The 7,954-nt window shown below is 42.9% G+C and overlaps 2 long non-coding RNA genes across 5 annotated transcripts; both read right to left on the reverse strand.

Annotated features, from left to right (window-relative positions):
- Window positions 1-1,631: 1,631 nt before the first annotated feature.
- Window positions 1,632-4,473, reverse strand: LOC120655110. 3 transcript variants are annotated; one of them, XR_005667327.1, is made up of 5 exons: window positions 4,271-4,473; window positions 3,943-4,040; window positions 3,776-3,856; window positions 2,152-2,976; window positions 1,632-2,045 (listed from the first exon to the last, which is right to left on the reverse strand). It is a non-coding gene; the product is annotated as an uncharacterized LOC120655110 (long non-coding RNA). The 3 variants fall into 3 exon arrangements; XR_005667326.1 differs by having other exon boundaries at window positions 1,632-2,083; XR_005667328.1 differs by lacking the exon at window positions 1,632-2,045 and having other exon boundaries at window positions 2,090-2,781; window positions 2,874-2,976.
- On the reverse strand, window positions 4,469-5,450 carry LOC120655111. Of its 2 annotated transcripts, XR_005667330.1 has the most exons (5): window positions 5,411-5,450; window positions 4,937-5,171; window positions 4,802-4,855; window positions 4,619-4,707; window positions 4,469-4,529 (listed from the first exon to the last, which is right to left on the reverse strand). It is a non-coding gene; the product is annotated as an uncharacterized LOC120655111 (long non-coding RNA). The 2 variants fall into 2 exon arrangements; XR_005667329.1 differs by lacking the exon at window positions 5,411-5,450 and having other exon boundaries at window positions 4,937-5,376.
- Between the last annotated feature and the right edge of the window lie 2,504 nt (window positions 5,451-7,954).

Here is a 7,954-nt window from a genome sequence, read left to right on the forward strand (position 1 = left end):
CCAGCACAGTAGGTACCTTCCTGTTGCCGCGATAGACAAAAATGGTCGAGGCCGGACAACCAAGACCAGCGCAGACCGTAGAGCAAATGCGGAGGAAGATACCACCAGCGCGTACCTGCCGTATGCACACACGGGTGCCAGCTTTGGGCTTGTACTTTAAGCAGGTTACTGTATCCACAAGGGATGTATGCCTCCTACATATAAAGAAAAGAGAGAGAGAGGGAAAAAAGGAGAATGTATTAAAATTAAAAGGCTCAAATGTCATGCATAACAAAAATCAATTTCAGAGAGAGGTTGAAGGCTCCAACGTGATAGGCTAGCTTAATTCGAAGGCCGCAGAATTCTCAATGTTCTTGCGTGTCAAATTTAAAAGTCACAACACATGATCGGATACAACCGTACTGCCAACCTGTTCGGCTAGTGGAAAAGCCTACTAATTTCAGCTGATTCAATAGTATTTTGTGAGAGAATAAACCGAAAATAGACAAGCTGGAATAAAACTGGCTACACTATTCTTTTATTCCAATAAAGCTCTAAGATTTTGACCCAACACTTATTAAACTGGCTCACTACGTTATATGAACACCGCATAGTAAACCATTTTTTCGGTGCCGAGTAACAACCACTGTGTCCCTAAGCCTGATCTTGTTGAGTCTAGAGGTCTAACAAGAGCACTAGCTCTCAATCATCTGGACCAAAGTTGGACAATTGAACCAAAAGCAAGCTCCGCTAAAGAGAACGCTTGAAACACAAGCAGGTCACTCTCAGGGACCATGTAAAAGTACTGCCCTGAGGGAAGATGTTGTCCCTATGAATGTTCAGTGTTATCACCGTCATGCTTTTGTTCGCTAGATCAATGAGCACAAAAAGAATGTGAAGCTTTTGAGGAATCGACAGGTCCAGGGGCATATATATCTAAAGGACTTTGGAAACACGAGAAGAGGATCGACATCAACTATAGAGCGGCTATCCTCAAAAGAGAAAAAAAAACATACTATAGAGCGGCAGAATGTGCAGGTCATCACTTGGCCTCTAAGCTTGCTAAGGATTGGGAACGGAACCGTCAGCTGCCCAGCTCATGTTAAGGCTCTGTTTGTTTACAAGCAAGATTATATAATCTAGTTTATAGGTGATGCATTATATAATCTGGATTATTACAAACTTAAGAGAAATAATTTATGAGCTGTTTGGAAAAATAGATTATTTGAGTCTAGATTACCAAAATCTGAAATAAGCACATTATTTTCAACAGCTTGTGGATTATTATAGTCTATAGGTGGAGATTATATAATCTGATGAATAAGCTGGAGTGTTTGTTTTTATGAGATTACTTTTCAGATTTTAAAATGGATTATATAATCTCATGGACAAACAAATATAGGGCCTAAATCTCCAGGATGCATAACTTAGCCACTGGTCAAGAAAGGCTCTACGTTTTTTTTAAAAAAAAGGAAAAGAAAAGAAAGGCTTTACGGTATCCTCTATCCAAAAATTAAGGGAATAATGGCTAGCCAAGAGTTCGAGATAATCGTTAAGGACGATTTGAGTAAATGATAAAAAAAATGTGTAGCAAAACGAATATATTTGTATAAAAAGCCAAACACTAAATTAAAATGCTACGATTCATTTCATAGGATAAAAAGAGAACATTTCATATGACTAGTAGAGTGCATGTGCGACACGCATATGTTTTTAAAATACAATAATAAATAATAATTTTATAGAATACAAAATATGTCATAACATATGTCACAACCTGGCCTGGCGCGAGCGCCTGCCCGAGCCCCTCGCGACCTCTCCGGCAGTTCGGCCTCATCCTGCTCTATGACCCCTCCATTGCCTTCGCCGTCAAGGCCACCGCAGGCAAGCTCCCTCCCGGCGAAGGCGGCACGTCCCCTTGCAGCACGGGCTTGGCGGCCAAGCCGCTCCACCATGCAGCCGCAACCTTCACACCCCCCTTGGTGCGGGCGCGGTGGCTAAGGCACTCCACCACGCGCGCGGGCGCTGGTCGGCCAGCACTGCGTGGCGCCGGCGCCGGCACCTTCCTGCTCTGTCACCGTCCGAGCAGGGGCACCCTCATGTTCTTATTTTATTTAACTATAAGAATGGTTTGTAAGGTATAATCATGCGTGAATTAATTAGTGTTATTACCTGGGCAGCCAATCAGCAGAACCAAGCAAAAGGCATGGAGACGGAGATGCAATACGGAAGTGCCAGCCCCTGTGTTGTTCTGGCACTGATAAATAACAAGTAAGAAGGTATATAATATTCACAAACCAAAAATACGAAAGCCATTAATTGTGAGGTAATTTATATGCATATATATATGAACCATGTACACAGTCAATGCATGTGAAACTGTGTCCAGGTTACTTCAGTGCAAAATTGTGCAGAGAATAATGCAGCTGTGCTACTGCTTGTGCAGTTGAATAATAAGTTACAAAGCACATGAAAGAAAGAGGCAATAGATTATACTGTGACTAAAATAGAACTCATCTGATTCCTAGCAGCTTTCACTTCACTAAGAATTGCAATAGTATGGCCAGTAGCAGTTGAAGGTGGATCAACTTTGATCACCAGGACAAAATTAGAAAAGTAACATTCCATGGGATGGAAAATCAACGATGTTAATAAATCATAAGAAAACCACAAATATCTCAAGATATTCTGAACTGTAATGATATTTACAGAATGAAAAGCCTCCTTGATGTCATCCTGCGATGCATCCTTAGGAACACCAAGAATTTTGTAATAGTCTTTTTTCAATCGAACAACAGTGACCTAATAGAAGCACTCATAAATGTTAAATTGCCCTTTGTCATTGCAAAAGTAATTATGACAAGAAAAGAGTAGTTTAAACCGAGCATATTAACCTGTAGCATGACAGTTTTTTTTAAAAAAGAGAGAGAGAAGCTTGCACAGTTGGAGCTGCTAAATATTGTTCCTTGTCTGTAGCCACACACGGACATGGATCACCTAAACGGCCAAAATTATACAGCACACATTGTCAGATTCTCTGAGATGGAACAAAATTCACAAAAGATATCTGCACATGAACAATTAAGTATGTAAACCAATGCTTGAATATATACTCTGCACTGTTGGAATAGAAGTGCACACAAACAGTAGGTATCTGCATACAATTAGTAAGAAAGACCACATAAAAAATCAGGTAAACACCGCATTAAAGAATGGAACACGTCTATTTTTCCTAATCGTTCTTTCAGTAGTCTAATTCTAAAACCTTGCATTAGCCAATTTGTAATCATGTCACAGTTTCCAATCATATTGGCCTTTGCAATGTTGATGTTGTAGTTGAATTGCAGGTGCTGTTGCATTTACCACATAGCATCATATAAAAGCAGAAGTACTATTGTGTGATTTAAATTTAGTCAAATCATATACTATAATGAGCTTAGTTAAGTTGGATGGCAGATGCTGTTGAATTTAAGCATCTCCCTTTATTTTCTACTTGCAAAGCAAACCAAAGCAAAGCCTAATCAATCTACACTTTTATTATTTGTTGCCATTAATTCAGAACATGTGACCTATAGGGTACAGCAGTACAGCATGTTTTCTAGAATCAACAGAGAGGGTTCCTTGACAGAAGCTGCTACATGTGTTGCATTATTTAAGTTCTTATCATGTGTGTTAATCCAGGGTGATATACATGGTCAATTTAGTAGGCTAGAGGTTAATCGTATATTAGGTCTAAACTCCTAAGTCTGAAAACTTAAACGTAGAAGAAACAATCCAGAAACAGTTAGAGATTAACTTGGGTAGCTCTCCTACGCCCAGTTCTATCCCAGCAACTGTAATTGAGCTTCATTTGAAATGTGACATAAAATGGGTAATTCTATAGAAAGAAAAATACAAAAGAGTAAATGTCAGCCCCTTAACTATCTTCCCTGTTTATGGACCAGGATTGTCTTTTATTTATACCTGAAGCTGCCTTGTGCAGTGATCATGCACTCCAGTTCAGACTTGATGCAGTAAGCTGCTTTAGTTTGAGCTCCCTTGCAGAGAAAATATGTCTATTCCTGCAGAGATATTAGGTGTACATCGGTTGGCTAGAGAGGTGGTTGGCAGGACAGGAACTATATATGAACTGTTTGAGAGTAGACAGTCTCATTCCAATCCTCTAGTTGCTAATCTACTTTCATAACCACATCAGCCGCCTGATCCCCAAATTCCCATCTATCCTAAGTCCGTAACCTAAATTTGTGGCAAAGCTAGGCAATTATGCAAATCTACAGAGTACACCACATACCTGAGATTCAGACATGCAGTCTACACAACAAGTTGTGGAGCAGCTCGGTTTGGCATCTCGGCAGGTGGCGGCGTCCAGCCCGCTGCGCACCCTGGTGCGGCCTCACCTCGACCAGAGGGGGCACTGCTGGCGCCCCCCGCTCCGGGACGCGTTGCCCCGATCGCCCCTGGCGCCAGCAGGATTGGCAGCTTCTTCCCCCCCCCCCCTCATAAATAGGTTTGATTTCCCTCACACATCCATCCTCCAGATTATGTATCAGCTACAAATAATACATTTATCAGTACATAATAAAACAAGTATAGCATATAGATGAAAGTTATCCAGGTAAACGCAATGCATAAATGGCACCTTCAATATATAAGGATCATTTCATAGCCCTTTGTTTGATCCAAGATAACCACCCTTGTCACTACATGTGGATGAACCACCCAGGAATTCTGGCAACACAATGTATAAGCATGAACAAATGTCAAGAACTTAAGGTTGAAAATATCTAAAGAATGAGTTCAGATGAATGCCATCTCCACCTACCTCGAGTCTATTACTTCAAGAAGCTTGCTCTGGTAGTTAGTTCGAACCAAGAACCTACAGACAGAAGAAAGATATATATGTATGTTATAGCAAACAAATGACATCTAAGAATGGAACACAAGTCCTGGCATTTACATGAATCTTTGGATGACGTTTTTGGGTCAATGAAGCCCTTCACACTGTTCCAGATCAACTTGAACCCACTGCCAGCATTCACGATAACACTATCAATTGAATACCATTAATGATAATACTATCACATCAAGGATGGTGTCGGCTCCGAAGTCCATCCTCCATTTCAGCATCTCCGCACCGAACTTCTTGGCTTTCAAAAACTTGTGATGAGACATTTGTCTAGCAAGTTTAGATCCTGGCATAGTGGCATTTACAAAAAAACAAAAAAAAACCGATACAATTTTCAGAAACCAAGAACACAGACCCTTTCTTCCCCCACATACCAGACATAGCGCGGGTAAGAGAGATCCCTGCGACACAGATCTGAGCAGGAAGAAATGGAGCAGTGGCCCAAATCTCAGGGCCAAAAAGAGATTGCACAATGAAAATCCCCAAATCCCCAAAACCTAACCCAAAGATTAAAGAAATCCTCACCTGTGCGCAGCAGCAAGCGGCCAGGCACGGGGGAGCCGCGGAGCGCTCGGGAGGCCAGAGGGGCCCATTGGCCCGGTGCGCTCAGAGGCCCGGAGGGGGAGATGGAATCCCGGCAATTGCCCGCGGCATCAAGCTTGGAGGTGCCCACACTCGCAGGTGGGGCGTCAGGTGGCCGCAACCTCCGCGTGTCGCGGCGGCCGCACCCGGCGCGGTTAAAGGCGGCGGTGCCCCCACCTTTGCCGCCAGCGAAGGGCCTTGCCTCGGCTGGCTGTGCGGTGGCGGGATTCAGCCAGTTGCGGTTCCGCTGCTGGATCGACCTCAGCCACCACCAAATCGACCTCCGCCGCTGACGAATCGAGCCGGATCGACATCAGCCACCACCAAATTGACCTCCGCCGCCGATGAATCGAGCTCCTGTTGACGATCCTTAACGCCCCCGATTTATATACCGCAAGCGCACAGTTTCATGTAGCTTTTCCCTCAAAGTATTCCCCCAAGGTTTATCAATCCACGGAACCAAAGAGACAAGAAACAATCTACTAGCATAGAAATTCCTTTGTGTGAGATGGTGAAAACGAATCTAATCTACTAAAAACACGACAAACACCGAAGGTAGCAAGAGAAAGTTAGAGATAACCAATCTAGATCACCTAGATCATGCATATGTTGTAGTTCCAGCTAGATAAAGTGAAGTAAGGTAGATGTGAATCTCAATGAAAAGCCTCTTTAAACCCAAAATCTCCAATCCGATCCCTCGATACTCCGCCTACTCTGTGGAGACGGCCTGTCACGACGCCCCCCTTTTGAACGAAATACCCTGAAGCAAGTCGAACCCCCTTTGGTAGTTCCGCCATGAACCTCTAGCCACCATGAGTACAAGATCATGCTAAGCGATCTATCTCGATAATAGATCTAGGATGAAGCAAACCCAAAGAAAAGAATGAAATCGAAAGAGAGAACATGGTCGCTAAACATTCGAAATCACAAATAACTTCACCATGAATGATTGTACATCACAAGATCACAACCGGAGCCCAAACTTGATCTTGATGATCCTAGCTCCAGAACTCCGACGTGGTCTTCCTTGCAAGGTTCCCACGTCGGCTAGGGCGAACCCTAGACTACTAGCACGACCCTCGGCTCTCCGAGAGGTGTCCCTCTATCTTCTCTGCTCCTTGGCGTTGTCTCCCGAATTGATCTCTGCGTGAACCTTGGGGAGGGGTCTTTAAATAGCCTCAGGGAACCCTCGGTCAAAGGGGAGGTCGAACCGACCTAAAAAAGGGCTGGGCCGGCCGGCCCAATGAGCCTAGGCTGGCCGGCCTGGCTCTTTCCTTCGCCGGCTCATGTTCATCTTTCTCCCCAAGTCTCCTGGAATCTTCTAGAGTTTATATCTTTCACGATTGCACCCCATTAGACGTTGTTATCTTCGAGATTTCTTCGAGGAAAAGGATAGGATGGAAAATCCTTCCTTAAATATCTCTTTGCTTTGCTTAGCCCCGAAGTATCTTGATCTTATCTTGTGGGCTTTGTCTTTTGGGCTTCATTGGAGGGTGGATGTGCATGAACGGGCCTCTAATCATCACGGCCTTCGATCCTTTGTTCGGGCTTTGGCCTTTGTCTTTCTTCGTGTCATCGCGTGATCGTGGGCCTCGCCATTTCATGCTCCAAAATTGGTCAAAAACCTGCAAAAATGAAGTACCTCCAAAATATATGTGCAAACGCGAAAACGACCAATAATTGGGCCGAGGTTAGGATGGTTAGTGATTTTGATATTAAATTCATGCCATTATCAAAGTTAAACAGGGGATAAAATGGATACTTAAGGAGCGCCAACATTCCCCCCATGCTTAAACCTTGCTCGTCCTCGAGTAAGTCTTTGATAAAAATCAGCGCTGCCTTTCAGTGTCCAGTCCCTGCACTTGATCATACACGAGAAAACACAATGCTCCCAAAAATATTTTGCAGTTAATAGTTCAAGTTGTAACCAGCTTTTTCAATGTGGAAGGTAGATACAAGTTAAATGCTTCCCCACAATTATTAAGCACATGCTCTCAAAATTAAACAAGTCTCATAATTAAGAAATTAAGTTCCATAAGTAATGCTAAACCAAGATCAATAATTCAAACCTCATTGCAATTTGCTCATGGAAACTCTCAGCTCATCTTGTCTCTCAATCTTGCTAGAACTCTCTCCTTTCTTTCTCTCATATGTATGTGTGAGGCTTTATCTAGAGCTCTGGAAAGGTTAGTCCTAACAAAAGATATTATAATCAAGATATTATCAAAACAAGAAATACTTCTTATGGATTTACCGAGACTCGTCAAAAAGACCATTGGAAAATAATTTCTTTGTGGAGAGGGAGAGAATGGAACACACACTTTAGATGGTGGACATGTGCAAATGGCAACGGTTGATCCCAAGGCAAGACTGAAGTCCTTGTTATCGGATTGCACATGGTTGGAATAATTGAGTATAGAATAATCTTCAAAGTATCTGGAGTTTAATGAAGCTAAAGGAACCGAGGAGCTTTTCATCATCATTCAT

Source organism: Panicum virgatum, chromosome 1N (genome assembly GCF_016808335.1).
Source record: "Panicum virgatum strain AP13 chromosome 1N, P.virgatum_v5, whole genome shotgun sequence".
In the NCBI taxonomy this organism is placed as follows: Eukaryota; Viridiplantae; Streptophyta; class Magnoliopsida; order Poales; family Poaceae; genus Panicum; species Panicum virgatum.